This window comes from Aythya ferina, assembly GCF_964211825.1.
Source record: "Aythya ferina genome assembly, chromosome: 23".
Classification (NCBI taxonomy): Eukaryota; Metazoa; Chordata; class Aves; order Anseriformes; family Anatidae; genus Aythya; species Aythya ferina.
Window position 1 is genome coordinate 2,723,747 of NC_140321.1, and position 16,443 is coordinate 2,740,189.

The 16,443-nt window shown below is 54.4% G+C and overlaps 4 pseudogenes across 4 annotated transcripts; 2 read left to right on the forward strand and 2 right to left on the reverse strand.

Annotated features, from left to right (window-relative positions):
• Positions 1-2,891: 2,891 nt before the first annotated feature.
• Positions 2,892-3,206, reverse strand: LOC311423052 (feather keratin 1 pseudogene; annotated as a pseudogene). Its single transcript has one exon. The product of its transcript is annotated as a feather keratin 1 pseudogene (transcript).
• Positions 3,207-3,624: 418 nt separating this feature from the next.
• Positions 3,625-6,127, forward strand: LOC311422731 (feather keratin Cos1-2-like; annotated as a pseudogene). Its single transcript has 4 exons — positions 3,625-3,630; positions 4,750-4,872; positions 5,305-5,436; positions 5,792-6,127. The product of its transcript is annotated as a feather keratin Cos1-2-like (transcript).
• Positions 6,128-9,971: 3,844 nt separating this feature from the next.
• LOC311423053 (feather keratin 1 pseudogene) lies at positions 9,972-11,146 on the reverse strand (annotated as a pseudogene). The gene is made up of 2 exons: positions 11,046-11,146; positions 9,972-10,683 (listed from the first exon to the last, which is right to left on the reverse strand). The product of its transcript is annotated as a feather keratin 1 pseudogene (transcript).
• Positions 11,147-13,532: 2,386 nt separating this feature from the next.
• On the forward strand, positions 13,533-15,859 carry LOC311422693 (feather keratin 1 pseudogene; annotated as a pseudogene). The gene is made up of 3 exons: positions 13,533-13,607; positions 14,661-14,793; positions 15,156-15,859. The product of its transcript is annotated as a feather keratin 1 pseudogene (transcript).
• The last annotated feature ends 584 nt before the right edge of the window (positions 15,860-16,443 follow it).

Consider the following 16,443-nt stretch of genomic DNA (forward strand, 5'->3'; position numbering starts at 1 on the left):
AAGCCATGTTGTCAGCTGCTGTGAGGAAGGCAAAGGTTGCTTTCCTGAGTGCAATGATGCCCAGCAAATCCTGGGGAATCAGGCCCCTTCACTACTAGAGGTTTGAGTTGTTCACCAGGACAGTGTCTTGCTCCACCACTCTCTTTTCCGTACCATGCACTTTGGCCGGACACATTCTGTGACCAGCAGTAAAACCAAAGACCTGCCTTCTTGTGCAAAAGATGCTGACCATCCTGTGAGCTGCCTGAGGTATGAGAGTTCTGGTCAGAAGGTCATGCTGCAGGGTAATGGCTGTTGGGGCTGCCTGGAGGGTGGCACAGCTCGAGCTCAGGCTCAGACAGAGCTGCCTGACCAGAGGGGGATTTGGCATGCATGGTGCTCAGGCCTGCAGACAGCAGGCACTATGGCTTGGCCTCACGCCAAAAGTGTGGCACGTGGCCAATCCCAAATTGGAGCATGACTTGTCCTGGGCAGGGAGAGTCTCTCTCAGGAAGTTTGCCTGCTGAAGGCATTCCCTTGCCCTCCTGGGGTGTGTCCCAGCTGCCTCCCATGTCTGCAGGGCAGGGAAGTGCTTTGATCATGCAGCAGGGATGCATTGCCTCCTTGATGGAGTCTGGGAGGTGTTTCTGCAGCCAGGGCCCTTGTGAGCAAGTCCCCTCGCTGAGCATGCCCAGCCGCGTGACAGTGCCCGTTCCTACCAGCCCTCACTTCTTGAGTGGGAGCTTTCTTGTCCCCCCAGTGGTGCTGGCTTGTTCTGTTGCCTGAGGAGGGCTTTGGGACATGGCAGAGGATGTGTGCTGAAGCTCTCATGCTAGGAGAAGACGTATTGCCTGGGACCCAGAGACGAGTCCCAGCAATGGGGAAGATGTTTTCTGCAAGCCTTTCTTTCCCTCCAGAAAGCACTCAGGAGAGCTCCTACACACAGCCCCATCTCTTTGGCCAGGAGGGTGAGGCCTGTGTGTCCCTTGCCTTCCACCCTTCATGTCTGACCCTACTCTGGGGGCAGACCTACTCAGAGGAGGTCCAGGGGACGCCGGATCAGAGGGTAGTTCAGTCCCCAGTCTGCAGTGCTGCAAGAGTTTGTTCCCCATCCTGTGCAGGACCTGCCTTTTGTCCTTCTAGATTGCCTTGAGGTTCCTGAGGGCCCATTCCCGCAGGCTGTCTAGGTCTCCCCTTGTGGCAGCCCTGCACCAGAGTGCACCAGCGGGCCCCCAGTTGCTGTCTCCTCCCAAGTTAGTGGAAGTGGTAATGGCATCAAGGCAGACAGCTGAAAGCATTGGCACAGCCTGGATGCCTGGGGAGACAAACACCAGTGACCACTGGATGTAATAGAAAGCACAGGACCTGAGAGTGATGTAAATGGTATGAAATAAGGGGTGGATATTGTCATGGTTTTGGCTGGGATAGAGTTAATTTTCTTCATAGCGGCTGTTACATGCCACGTATTGGCTTTGGGAAAAAAATAATACCAATAACACAATTATATTTTCAATGTAAGCACATGGTCTCGTCTCTTTAGCCATGCACTGGTACACCGTTGAGCCTGGTTCTGTCTTCTTCAGGACCTCAGGGTAGCTACTCCAAAGGTGCTCTTTGGTCTCCAACCAAAACCTGATCTTCCACACACTAAGGAAAGCCTGTACCCCCAGATTCTCCTCATTACCCAATTGCTGTGGCTACCTGACAATCCTGGACAACATCAGCAAAACTCATTCTACTTGAACAATGTATTTCTTGAAACAGAGCCCAAAACTGGACGCAGTGCTTCAGCTGCATTTGGACATTTGGAGGAGTGCTGAGCAGAGTGGGATTGTCACCTCCCTTCACCTCCTGGCTAAGCTTCTGCTCATGCAGCCCAGGATGTCCTTGGTGTCCTCGATGTCTCAGAACACTGCTGGGAGTCACTTCTCTTTGTATGGGATTACCACCCAAGTAACTTTTTCTGGGCCAGCTTTTAACCTGCTGCCATCGAAAGGCTGCAAGATAGGCGATGTGGCATGAGGGCGGGCTGGCAGGAAGGCATTTGCCAAACTGGGCTTTGGGTGCTGTGTTTAGGAGCTCATGGATGGACCTTGGAGACACCCTTCTCTTCCCCTCAGTCTCTTCCTACCTCCCTCTTCCCCACAAACTGTTCCAGGAAGCTCTGGGAACAGATGGAAAGAGTAGGAGATGGAGGACATGCACTCCTTGTGAGCCTGTGTGGTGGGCAGACCCCAGCAAACATTTAAGAACCCACCAACTACTCGCTCACACTACAGCCACAGCAGGGTAGGGGAGACAGCTGGAAGACCAAGAGTGAGAAAAACTCCTGGGTCAACATAAAGATAGCTGCTGCCCTCCCGGGGCCTCCTGCAGCTCTGGCTCCTCACTGGAGGCCAGCAGTGGCCACATGCCACCTTCAGCAGGCTGTGCACTGAGGCCAATATGGCACGCCAGGACAGAGAGGCAGCAAAGCTGGGCCTGATGGCCAGGGCCCTGCAGGGCTCATGGGCACCTCCCTCACGTGTGAGTGACAGTGCTTTCCCAAGAGGCTCTACTGCACACAGCCTCACCCTTGGGAAATGTGAATGGTCCCCATGTGTCCCACATGCCCCCCTGACATCCCCAGAGAAACAGCATTGGTCCTGACAGCTGGTGTCTGGAGTGTCTGCAGGAGAAGGACAACTCAGAGGCGCAGGCTGAGATGCAGCAGAACTTTAATATTAGGGTCAAAAGAGGGAAAAGAGGTTGCTCCAAGAGGAAGCCCTAGTTCAGGAAGCACCAGGAGCAGATGAGAGCGTGCACCATGGCTGACCCCATCCTTCCTGTAAGGGGTGTTGGGGTTGTTTGGTCCCTCTGAACAAAAGAAGCCTATGCTCTGTGCCCACTCTGCTCTGAATTTCTGTGGTCCTTTAGCAGGGGAAGCACCTCCTGCCGCAGTAGCCGCTGCCCAAGCCAGAGAGGCCAAAGCCCCCGGAGGAGATGGGCACTCCCTGAGAGCTGAGGATGCTGCCAACGGCAGCGGAGGTGGAGGATCCCACGGCGGTGTTCTGCGGGAAGGAGCTGAGGATGGGGCCGGGCAGGGTCACCACCACGGGAGAGGGCTGGATGAAGACGTTGGAGTCCTGGCACTGCTGGACACAGGGCTCATTGCAGCTGTTGGCCAGTGGGGTTGGGCCACAGGGTCCGCATGGCAGGCACGGCAGGCACTGGTTGTAGCAGGACATGTCTCGGGGCAGGACGTGCACCTGATGGGAGGGAGGGCGCAAAGGGGCACAAGGGTGAGAGAGGAGCAGTCTGCCAGCCCACCACTGGACAGCAGCAGCACATGCTGTTTGGGGAGCTGGCAGCTGTGAAAGGAGGCCCACAGCCTTCTCCTTCCCCTGGGCACCAATGTCCTTGAACAGAATATCCCAGCCCAGGAAGCTCCCCACTTAGCCCATAGCTTCAGATACACCTCAGCCAGGACCCAGCTTCACTCCACACACCACTTCACTCCACACTTCACATCTACTGTTCCCTTCCCTCTCCCATTTCTAGCTTTCCCAAGACCCAAGAGAAGATGAAGAGGCAGGCATGTGCTAAGAAATTTCCCAGGATGAAGTTGAGGAGAAAGGGCTTCAGACTCACCTTGATCCCAAGGAGATGGAGGTAACAGGAGTGGATGAGGGAGTGAGGAAATGGGGCTGCTTTTATACCTCTCCTGCACTGCCCCAGGCCCACAGTCACTCTATGCGGGCCGTAATTTTCTAGCAGACTCACCTCAAATGCAAAATATCTTAGCTAATGGCACAGGTTGTGCTTTGGTTTCTGTCAACTCTGCCATTTCATTTCCTCGTTTCTGACCTGACCATTTGGCCACAAAGGCTCCTTTCAAGTACAAGGATAACAGGTCAAGCATTTCCCCTGGCAGGAACACATCAGTAGGGACAGTATATTAGTCCTAAGTTCTGGAGAGCATGGTACCTGTCTCTGTGGAAGTGCATTCACCTCTTAAATAGAAAGCGCACATATCCTCTCACATCTTTGGTGTGCCCTTCTAAATGCCCAAAGGCTCCTTCACCAAGGGACAAGGAGCATCCTTCTCCTGCGGGCCTGGCTCCCAGCCTACTCCACCAGTCACAGCTCATTGCCTGCATAGGCAGATGGCCTGTACTGCAGCTTTGAAATGCCCAAGTTGTGAGAGTACTCGCCAAAAGGTCATGCTGCAGGGTAATGGCTGTTGGGGCTGCCTGGAGGGTGGCACAGCTTGAGCTTGGGCCTCAGACAGAGCTGCTTGGATGGATGGCGATTTGGTATGCATGGTGCTCAGGCCTGCAGACAGCAGGCACTATGGCTTGGCCTCACGCCAAAAGTGTGGCACGTGGCCAATCCCAAATTGGAGCATGACTTGTCCTGGGCAGGGAGAGTCTCTCTCAGGAAGTTTGCCTGCTGAAGGCATTCCCTTGCCCTCCTGGGGTGTGTCCCAGCTGCCTCCCATGTCTGCAGGGCAGGGAAGTGCTTTGATCATGCAGCAGGGATGCATTGCCTCCTTGATGGAGTCTGGGAGGTGTTTCTGCAGCCAGGGCCCTTGTGAGCAAGTCCCCTCCCTGAGCATGCCCAGCCGCGTGGCAGTGCCAGCTCCTGCCAGCCCTTGCTGGCAGGAGTAGAGCAGACCTACTCAGAGGAGGTCCAGGGGATGCAGGATCAGAGGGTAGTTCAGTCCCCAGTCTGCAGTGCTGCAAGAGTTTGTTCCCCGTCCTGTGCAGGACCTGCCTTTTGTCCTTCTAGATTGCCTTGAGGTTCCTGAGGGCCCATTCCCGCAGGCTGTCTAGGTCTCCCCTTGTGGCAGCCCTGCACCAGAGTGCACCAGCGGGCCCCCAGTTGCTGTCTCCTCCCAAGTTAGTGGAAGTGGTAATGGCATCAAGGCAGACAGCTGAAAGCATTGGCACAGCCTGGATGCCTGGGGAGGCAAAGACCAGTGGCCATTGGATGGAGCCGTGAGGGAGGGAGGAGAGAGAAGCTTGTGGCGCATCCTTAAGGAATAGGAGCCTCTGCTGAGGACTGCAGCTCCAGGAGGAGCGGGGCCTCTTCCTGCAAAACACATCACCGGCCATTCCCTGAAGTGCACAACGGCATGTCCTGTCCTCTGCCTGAATGCAACCACTCTCTTGCACTTTTCTGCCCATACTGATATGATCCTGCTGGGGTATTCCTTTGAACTCTGATACCAGAAAGTAGCCTGTATGGTACAATAGGCATGTCAGAAATGAGGAAATGAAATGGTAGAGCTGATGGAAACCAAAATACAACCTGTGCTATTAGCTAAAATATTTTGCATTTAAGGAGTGTCTACTGGAAAATTATGGCTTCCGTAGAGTGACTGTGGGCCTGGGGCAGTGCAGAGAGGTATAAAAGTGGCCCAGTCTCCTCACACTCTTCATCCACTGCTCTTGCCTCCATCTCCCTGGGAACGAGGTGAGTCTGAAGGCCTTTCATCTCCTCTTCTTCCCTGGGGATTTCTTAAACATGCCTGCCTCTTCATATTCTCCTGGATCTTGGGAGTGCTAGTCATGGGAGAGGGAAAAGAGCAGCACACGTGTCATGGAGAGAACCTGCAGCTTGGCTGAATTTCTCCGCGGCTATGGGCTAGGTGGGGAGCTTCGTCAGACTGGACAGTCCTGGCCGAGCTCTTGTGTCCAAAGTTAAGCCCATGGGGCTCGTTACACAGCTGACAGGTCACAAAACAGAACGTACCATGGCTTTCCTGCGGTGGTCTGGCACATTTCTCCTCTCTCATAGAAGTTCTCCTCTGGGCCCTCTCTCTTACCAGGTATACCTCCTGCCCCGAGACATGTCCTGCTACAACCAGTGCCTGCCGTGCCTGCCATGCGGACCCTGTGGCCCAACTCCGCTGGCCAACAGCTGCAATGAGCCCTGTGTCAGGCAGTGCCAGGACTCCAACGTCTTCATCCAGCCCTCTCCTGTGGTGGTGACCCTGCCCGGCCCCATCCTCAGCTCCTTCCCGCAGAACACCGCCGTGGGATCCTCCACCTCCGCTGCCGTTGGCAGCATCCTCAGCTCTCAGGGAGTGCCCATCTCCTCCGGGGGCTTTGGCCTCTCTGGCTTGGGCAGCGGCTACTGCGGCAGGAGGTGCTTCCCCTGCTAAAGCTGCTGGTGATGGCCCTAGAGAAAGACCCCCAGGGACCCAGAAGTTGGTAGCGGACAGAGCACTGGCTTCTTGCACTGAGGTGCCAAACACTCCCAGCACCATTGCAAATGGATGGGGCCAGCCTGGCCTCTTGGAAAGCACAGCCCATGTCTGCCTTTCCTCACCTTCACTCTCTCCTTTCCCACCTGTGCCCTTGTTGCTCACTGCAGCTCCACTGGGCTCAAAGTCCGACAGTGACTTCCTAGTGTGGACCTTCTGTCCCTTCTCCCTCAGTGGAGTGGGCAGATGGACAGGTGGTGGGATGCCCTCCATGGCCACACAGTGCACGCTCTCGTCTGCCCCTGGAGCTTTCTGCACTGGGGCATCCTCTTGGTGTGACCTCGGTTTCCTCTTTTGACTCTAATATTAAAGTTCTTCTGCATCCCAGCCTGTGCCTCTGAGTTGTCTTTCCCCTGCAGCAGCTTTTCCAGGATGCCTGGGGAGAGAGGTGTTGCTCACGGGTAGTTCTGGGAGCGGGTGGCTGCTGATGATCATGCTTTGCGATCATTAACACAGGCTTGCATTCAGAATGCTTCTTCATGTATCAGGTCACCCTCTGGATTCTAAATATGTGGTTACTTAGAGCTGGATGGAATTATTCTACGTAGTTGATTGGCTTCTATGCATTTTGGTGTGCACACAGTTTCTTCTCTTCCTTGACAAGGTGGAGGGCATAGCTGCCCAAGAGAAGACAGGAAATCCCTTTCTAACAACAACACTGCAGAACTTGCTGTGCTTGGTCAGTCTTTCTTGCTACACAGCCCCAAACTGGGCACAGTGTTCCAGATGCGTTTGGAGGAGTGCCGAGCAGAGTGGGATTGTCACTGCCCTCAATGACACCAAGCTGAGTGGTGCAGCTGATAGAAAAGAAGGAAGAGATGCCATTCAAAGGGACCTCCTCAGGCTGGGGAAGTGGGTCTATGTGAACTGCATGAGGTTCAACAAGTCCAACTGCAAGGTGCTGCACCTGGCTCAGGGCAATCCCAGACAGGAGTACAGACAGGGAGAAGAACTCATCGAGAGCAGCCCTGCCAGAGAAGGACTTGGGGGTTGTGGTGGACAAAATTCTTGACACGAGCCAGCCATGTGCGCTTTCAGCCCATAAGGCCAACTGCATGCTGGTCTGCATCAAAAGAGGTGTGACCGGCAGGTCGAGGGAGGTGATTGTCCCCCTCTACTCTGCTCTCATGAGTACTCAGAGTACTGCATCCCCATCCGGGGCCCCCGGCACAAGAAAGATGTGGGCCTGTTAGAGCAAGTCCAGAGTAGGGTGATGTCATGGTTTAACCCGGCCGGCAGTTAAACACCACGCAGCCGTTCGCTCACCCTCCCCCCTCCCTCTCTGGGACGGGGGAGAGAAATGGAAAGTGAAGCCCGTGAGTTGAGATAAAGACAGTTTAATAAGACAGGAAAATAATAATAACAATAATAATAATAATACAATGATGATAATAGTACTACTACTAATAATATGTACAAACAAGTGATGCACAATGCAATTGGTCACCACCCGCTAACCGATGCCCAGCCTAACCCCGAGCAGTCCGGCCCCCCTCCCCCCGGCTAGCCACCCCTATATATTGTTTAGCATGACGTCAGATGGTATGGAATACCCCTTTGGCTAGTTTGGGTCACCTGTCCTGGGTCTGTCCCCTCCCAGCTCTTACTGCACCCCCAGCCTGCCTGTTGGCAGGACAGAGCAAAAGTCTGAGGTGTCCTTGGCTTGGTATAAGCACTGCTCTGCAACAATTAAAACATCGGGGTGTTATCAGCACTCTTCTCATCCTAAGCCAAAACACAGCATTCCACCAGCTACTAGGAAGAAAATTAATTCTGTTCTAACTGAAACCAGGACAGGTGAAAAAAGATTGGACGGCTGGAGCACCTCTCCTCTGAAGAAAGGCTGAGAGAGCTCAAGAAGTTCAGCCTGGAGAAGGGAAGGCTCTGCGGAAACCTCATTGTAACCTTTTAGTACTTAAAGAGGTCTCAGGAAAAAAAAAAAAAAAAAAAAAAAAAAAAAAAGATTGAGAAGGACTCTTAACTTGGGTAGAGAATGATAGGGCAAGGGGTAATGGTCTTAAACTAAAAGAGGACAGATTTAGACTAGACCTTAAGAGGAAATCTTCACTGTAAGGGTAGTGAGGCACTGGACCAGGTTGCCAAGAGAAGCTGTGGATGCCCCATCCCTGGAGGTGTTCAAGGCCGTTCTGGATGGGGCCTTGGCCAATCTGATACAGCAAGTGGCATCCCTGTCTGTGGCAGGGGGCTTAGAGTTAGATGATCATTAAGGTCTCTTCCAACCTGAGTCCATGATTCTATAATTCTATCCTTCCATGATTCTGTAATTCTATGATTCTTGAGCTCCTGACTATGCTTCTGCTCGTACAGCCCAGGATGTCATTGGTGTCCTTGGTGTCTCGGAGCACTGCTGGGAGTCACTTCTCTTTGGGTGGGTTTACCACCCAAGTAACTTTTCCTGGACCAGCTTTGGGTCTGCAACCATAGAGGGGCTTTAAGATAGATGATGTGGCATGAGGGCAGGCTGGCAGGAAGTCATCTGCCAGACTGGGCTCTGGGTGACTGCGGTGATGCTTTGGAGAGCTCATGGATGGCCCTTAGAGACACTCAGAAAGCACCCGCTGTCTCTCCTCCTGCCCTCAGTCTTTCCCTGCCTCCCTCTTCCCCACAAAGTTTTGCAGACAGCCCAGGGAACAGATGGAAGGAGTAGGGGGAGGACTCTGTGGTGGGTTGACCCCGGCAAGCATCTAAGCACCCACCACACACTCGCTCATACCGCAGCCGCAGCAGGACAGGGGAGACAGTTGGAAGTCAAAGAGACAGAAAAACTCCCCGGTTTATATAAAGACATTTTAAAGAGGGAATGGGAAACAAGAGAAAAAGCAAGTGATGCAAAGGCTGTGCCTCATCACCTCCCACCAGAAGACCGATGTCCAGCAAGTGTCTGCAGGATGGCTACTTAGGCAGAACTGTCCCGCTGTTTTGTTGCCGGGTGTGATGCTCTATCGTATGCAATATCCCTTTGGTCGATTTGGGTCAGCTGTCCTAACTGTGTCCCCTCCTGAAAACTTCCCCGCCCCTAGCCTGCTCTGTGAGGGTGCAGAGGGGGAAACATAGAAGGCCTTGACGCTGAGCTCAATCGTTGGAGTGTCACCTCCGCTGTTTTAGCCACACAATCAGAACACAGCACCATATTGCCTATGGTGAAGACAATTGCCTCCATCACAGCCAGAGCCAGTACAGCCTGCTTCCCCCACTCCCTCTCCTGGCCTGCTCCGGGGCCATTTTCTGCATGAGCCTCCCCGCCCAGAACAGCTGCCCCTGGAGCAGAAGGAATTGCCACCCCTCCTCTTGCCTCTCTCCCTCTCCCCTGCTGCCCCCTTCCCAGGAACCTGTGTGGCTGCTGCCCTCCCGGGGCCTCCTGCAGCTCTGGCTCCTCACTGGAGGCCAGCAGTGGCCACATGCCACCTTCAGCAGGCTGTGCACTGAGGCCAATATGGCACGCCAGGACAGAGAGGCAGCAAAGCTGGGCCTGATGGCCAGAGGCCCTGCAGAACTCATGGGCACCTCCCTCACGTGTGAGTGACAGTGCTTTCCAAGGGGCCCTACTGCACACGGCCTCATCCTTGGAAACGTGAATGGTCCCCATGTGTCCCACATGCCCCCTGACGTCCCCAGATGGTGTCTCGCAGCTGGTGTCTGGAGTGTCTGCAGGGGAAGGACGACTCAGAGGTGCGGGCTGGGATGCAGAAGAACTTTAATATTAGAGTCAAAAGAGGGAAACGAGGTCACACCAAGAGGGTGCCCCAGTGTAGGAAGCACCGGGGGCAGACGAGAGCATGCGCTGTGTGGCCACGGAGAGCATCCCGCCACCTGTCCATCTGCCCACTCCACTGAGGGAAAAGGGACAGAAGGTCCACACTAGGCTGATGTGGTGGGACTCAGAACTCAGTGGAGCTGCAGTGAGTAACAAGGACACAGGTGGGAAAGGAGAGAATGGAGGAGGAGTAAGGCAGACATGGGCCGTGCTCTCCGAGAGTCCCATGCTCTTCCAAGGGGTGTTGGGGAGGTTTGGCCACCCTGAACACAAGAAGCCTATGCTCTGTGCCCAGTCCGCTACCAACATCTGGGTCCGTGGGCGTCTTTCTCCCGGGCCATCACCAGCAGCTTTAGCAGGGGAAGCACCTCCTGCCGCAGTAGCCGCTGCCCAAGCCGGAGAGCCCAAAGCCCCCGGAGGAGATGGGCACTCCCTGAGAGCTGAGGATGCTGCCAACGGCAGCGGAGGTGGAGGATCCCACGGCGGTGTTCTGCGGGAAGGAGCTGAGGATGGGGCCGGGCAGGGTCACCACCACAGGAGAGGGCTGGATGAAGACGTTGGAGTCCTGGCACTGCCTGACACAGGGCTCATTGCAGCTGTTGGCCAGCGGAGTTGGGCCACAGGGTCCGCATGGCAGGCACTGGTTGTAGCAGGACATGTTTCGGGGCAGGAGGTGTACCTGGTAAGAGAGAGGACTCAGAGGAGAACTGTGGTGACAGAGGACCAGTCTGCTAGTCCAACCTAGAACAGCCATGGGACATGCTTTCTGGGGAGCTAGCAACAGTGTAAGAAGGCCCACAGCCTTCTCCTTCCCTTTTTTCCCAGCAGCCTTGCAAGAACGTCCAGGCCAAAGCAGATCCCAACCAAGCCCTTATCTCGGGATTTATGTCAGCCAAGCCACTGCTTCACTTCATGACACACCTCCTGTCCCCTTCCCTCGCCCATGACTAGCAACCCCAAGACCCAACAGAGGAGGAAGGTGCAGACATGTAATGAGAAATCCCCAGGGAAGAAGAGGAGAAGAAAGGCCTTCAGACTCACCTCGTTCCCAGGGAGATGGAGGCGAGAGCAGTGGATGAAGAGAGTGAGGAGATTGGGCCTCTTTTATACCTCTCCTGCACTGCCCCAGGCCCACAGTCACTCTACGCAGGCCGTAATTTTCTGGCAGACTCACCTGAAATGCAAAATAGCCTTCCTAATGGCACAGGTTGTGCTTTGGTTTCTGTCAATTCTGCCATTTCATTTCCTCATTTCTGATTTGCCCATTTGGCATCGGAATCTCCTTTTAAGTAACAAGATGAGAGGTCAAGCATTTCCCTGAGCGGGAACACGTCAGTAGGGGCAGCAGATGTGTACTAACTGCTAGAGAGTTTATTGGATTTACGTGGCAAAGTTTTGGTAATAGGGTTTTGCAGGGGTGGCCTCTGTGAGAGATATCCAGAAGCTGACTCATGTTACATAAGAGCCAGTTTCAGGTGGCTCCAAACTGGCCTGCTGCTGTCCAGAGCCAAGCCAATATGCAATGTTTTTTTGGCTGTGTGAGAGCAGAATTAAGAAAAGGAAAACTACTCCGGCACAACAGCAGCTGGGACAGCAAGGAGTGAGAAACAGCCCTGCAGACACCAAGCTCAGTGAAGAAGGAGAGGGAGGAGGTGCTCCAGGTCCTAAAGCGGACTCATAGAATCATGGAATCATTAAGGTTGGAAAAGACCTCCAAGATCATCTGGTCCAAGCACCTCCTATCACCAATATCATCCACTAAAGCATGTCCCCAAGTACCACAGCCAACCTTTCTTTAAACACCCCCTGGGATGGTCGCTCCACCACCGCCCCAGGACAGCCCCTTCCAATGTCTGACTATTCTTTCTGAGAATAAATTTCTCCTCATTTCCAACCTGAACTTCCCCTGGTGCAACCTGAGGCCATTCCCTCTAGTCCTGCCACGAGTTATCTGTGAGAAGAGGCCAACCCCCAGCTCCTTTCAGGTAGTTGTAGAGGGCAGTAACATCTCCCCTGAGCCTCCTCTTCTCCAGACTAAACAACCCCAGTTTCCACAGCTGCTCCTCACAGGACTTGCACTCCAGACCCTTCACAGCTTTGTAGCCCTTCTCTGGACACACTCCAGGGCTATGATGTCTTTAAACAAAGACATTAAAGACGATGGCCCCAACACCAAAAACCCTGGGGAGCACCACTCGTCAACAGCTGGATTTGACTCCATTCAGTCAGAAGTTCCCCTGTGGCCCGTGGAGAGGCCTCTGGTGGAGCAGGCTGTCCCCCTGCAGCCCATGGGTACCATGGCGCAGCACATCTCCACACTAGCCCGTGGAGGATCCCCCAGTGGAGCAGGTGGTCCTTGCCCGAAGGAGGCTGTGGCCCATGGAGAGGACCACAGTGGAGCAGGCCCTGGGCCAGAGCTGCAGCCCATGGACAGGACCCCACGCAGGAGCAGGGGCTCTGGGGGGAGCTGCCGCCCGTGGGGGAACCCATGCTGGAGCTGTTTCTTCCTGATGGATGGACCCTGTGGTAAGGACCCATATTTGCAGCAGTTCTTGAAGAGCTGCTGCCTATGAGAAGCCCACGCAGGATCAATTCAAGAGGGACTAAATTCTGTGGGAGGGACCCCACATTGGAATAAGGGCAGAGAGTTACTGTGAAGGAGGGGCGGAGTCGAAATGTTACGGACTGACCACAGCTCCCACTGCATGTTGCCAGTGTACCTTCTGAGGGGAAGAACGTAGAAGTGGGTGTATGGGGGAAAGGTATTTTTAGTTTTTTAGTATGTTATATATATAGTTTATATATACATGTATATATATATATATATAGTTTTATAGTAGGTTATATAGTATGTTTAGTTCTATAGCTTTATATTTTATTTAGTAATAGGTAATAAGTTACATTAATCTCCCTATTCTGAGTCTGTCTTGTCCGTGACTATAACAGGTGATAGATCTCTCTGTCCTTATCTTCATCTGTTTTCATCATATTTCCTCCCCCTTCCCTTTAAGGCAGGGGAATTAGAGAGTGGTTGTGATGCAGCTCAGCTGCCCTGCTGAGTAAAACCGCCATAGAGTAGGTCAGAAGGGGTAGAAGATGAGTCCCAGGTGCTGGAGGGGTCCTGTATATCCTTCTGTCTATGCAGAGCCCTCCTTGATGACCAAAGCCTCCCTCACCTGAAGACACAGCACATCCTTCTACAACTTGGTCTGGCTCCCAGCCTGCTCCACCAGCTCATTACCTGCATAGGCAGATGGGCTGTGCTGCAGTTTTGAAATGCCCTGGCACAAGACTGCTCCTTTTTAATGACATGTTTTCTGTATCCTTGGCCTTGTTCCCTCTTGTGGCTGTCTCCTGGGCTCTTCAGGCAAGCCATGTTGTCAGCTGCTGTGAGGAAGGCAAAGGTTGCTTTCCTGAGCACAATGATGCCCAGCAAGTCCCTTCACTACCAGAGGTTTGAGTTATTCACCGGGACAGTGTCTTGCTCCACCACTCCCCTTGCCATACCATGCACTTTGGCCAGACATATTCTATGACCAGCAGTAAAACCAAAGACCTGCCTTCTTGTGCAAAAGATGCTGACCATCCTGTGAGCTGCCTGAGGTATGAGAGTTCTGGTCAGAAGGTCATGCTGCAGGGTAAAGGCTGTTGGGGCTGCCTGGAGGGTGGCACAGCTCGAGCTCAGGCTCAGATGGAGCTGCCTGGCCAGAGGGGGATTTGGCATGCATGGTGCTCAGGCCTGCAGACAGCAGGCACTATGGCTTGGCCTCATGCCAAAAGTGTGGCACGTGGCCAATCCCAAATTGGAGCATGACTTGTCCTGGGCAGGGAGAGTCTCTCTCAGGAAGTTTGCCTGCTGAAGGCATTCCCTTGCCCTCCTGGGGTGTGTCCCAGCTGCCTCCCATGTCTGCAGGGCAGGGAAGTGCTTTGTTCATGCAGCAGGGATGCATTGCCTCCTTGATGGAGTCTGGGAGGTGTTTCTGCAGCCAGGGCCCTTGTGAGCAAGTCTCCTCGCTGAGCATGCCCAGCCGCATGACAGTGCCCGTTCCTACCAGCCCTCTCTTGTTGAGTGGGAGCTTCCTTGTCCCCCCAGTGGTGCTGGCTTGTTCTGTTGCCTGAGGAGGGCTTTGACATGGCAGAGGAGGTGTGCTGAAGCTCTCATGCTAGGACATATTGCCTGGGACCAAGAGACGAGTCCCAGCAAGGGGGAAGATGTTTTCCTGTAACCCTTGTTCCCCTCGAAAAAGTGATTAGGATAGATCCTTCACATGGTCCCATATCTTTGATTAACATGGTGAAACTTGTGTATCCCTTGCCTCCCACAGTCCATGTCTGCCTGTATTCTGAGGTCAGACCTCCTCAGAGGGGATCAGGGGGCAGCTCATGGGAGGTCATGGACAGCTTCCAGACACCTCTCACAGAGGCCACCCCTGCAGAACCTTGCCATGTAAACCCAATAAACCCTCTAGCACTTAGGACTCATCTGCTGCCCTACTGACGTGTTCCCGCTCAGGGAAATGCTTGACCTCTCATCTTGTTACTTAAAAGGAGATTCTGATGCCAAATGGGCAAATCAGAAATGAGGAAATGAAATGGCAGAATTGACAGAAACCAAAGCACAACCTGTGCCATTAGGAAGGCTATTTTGCATTTCAGGTGAGTCTGCCAGAAAATTACGGCCTGCGTAGAGTGACTGTGGGCCTGGGGCAGTGCAGGAGAGGTATAAAAGAGGCCCAATCTCCTCACTCTCTTCATCCACTGCTCTCGCCTCCATCTCCCTGGGAACGAGGTGAGTCTGAAGGCCTTTCTTCTCCTCTTCTTCCCTGGGGATTTCTCATTACATGTCTGCACCTTCCTCCTCTGTTGGGTCTTGGGGTTGCTAGTCATGGGCGAGGGAAGGGGACAGGAGGTGTGTCATGAAGTGAAGCAGTGGCTTGGCTGACATAAATCCCGAGATAAGGGCTTGGTTGGGATCTGCTTTGGCCTGGACGTTCTTGCAAGGCTGCTGGGAAAAAAGGGAAGGAGAAGGCTGTGGGCCTTCTTACACTGTTGCTAGCTCCCCAGAAAGCATGTCCCATGGCTGTTCTAGGTTGGACTAGCAGACTGGTCCTCTGTCACCACAGTTCTCCTCTGAGTCCTCTCTCTTACCAGGTACACCTCCTGCCCCGAAACATGTCCTGCTACAACCAGTGCCTGCCATGCGGACCCTGTGGCCCAACTCCGCTGGCCAACAGCTGCAATGAGCCCTGTGTCAGGCAGTGCCAGGACTCCAACGTCTTCATCCAGCCCTCTCCTGTGGTGGTGACCCTGCCCGGCCCCATCCTCAGCTCCTTCCCGCAGAACACCGCCGTGGGATCCTCCACCTCCGCTGCCGTTGGCAGCATCCTCAGCTCTCAGGGAGTGCCCATCTCCTCCGGGGGCTTTGGGCTCTCCGGCTTGGGCAGCGGCTACTGCGGCAGGAGGTGCTTCCCCTGCTAAAGCTGCTGGTGATGGCCCGGGAGAAAGACGCCCACGGACCCAGATGTTGGTAGCGGACTGGGCACAGAGCATAGGCTTCTTGTGTTCAGGGTGGCCAAACCTCCCCAACACCCCTTGGAAGAGCATGGGACTCTCGGAGAGCACGGCCCATGTCTGCCTTACTCCTCCTCCATTCTCTCCTTTCCCACCTGTGTCCTTGTTACTCACTGCAGCTCCACTGAGTTCTGAGTCCCACCACATCAGCCTAGTGTGGACCTTCTGTCCCTTTTCCCTCAGTGGAGTGGGCAGATGGACAGGTGGCGGGATGCTCTCCGTGGCCACACAGCGCATGCTCTCGTCTGCCCCCGGTGCTTCCTACACTGGGGCACCCTCTTGGTGTGACCTCGTTTCCCTCTTTTGACTCTAATATTAAAGTTCTTCTGCATCCCAGCCCGCACCTCTGAGTTGTCCTTCCCCTGTAGACACTCCAGACACCAGCTGCGAGACACCATCTGGGGACGTCAGGGGGCATGTGGGACACATGGGGACCATTCACGTTTCCAAGGATGAGGCCGTGTGCAGTAGGGCCCCTTGGAAAGCACTGTCACTCACACGTGAGGGAGGTGCCCATGAGTTCTGCAGGGCCTCTGGCCATCAGGCCCAGCTTTGCTGCCTCTCTGTCCTGGCGTGCCATATTGGCCTCAGTGCACAGCCTGCTGAAGGTGGCATGTGGCCACTGCTGGCCTCCAGTGAGGAGCCAGAGCTGCAGGAGGCCCCGGGAGGGCAGCAGCCACACAGGTTCCTGGGAAGGGGGCAGCAGGGGAGAGGGAGAGAGGCAAGAGGAGGGGTGGCAATTCCTTCTGCTCCAGGGGCAGCTGTTCTGGGCGGGGAGGCTCATGCAGAAAATGGCCCCGGAGCAGGCCAGGAGAGGGAGTGGGGGAAGCAGGCTGTACTGGCTCTGGCTGTGATGGAGGCAATTGTC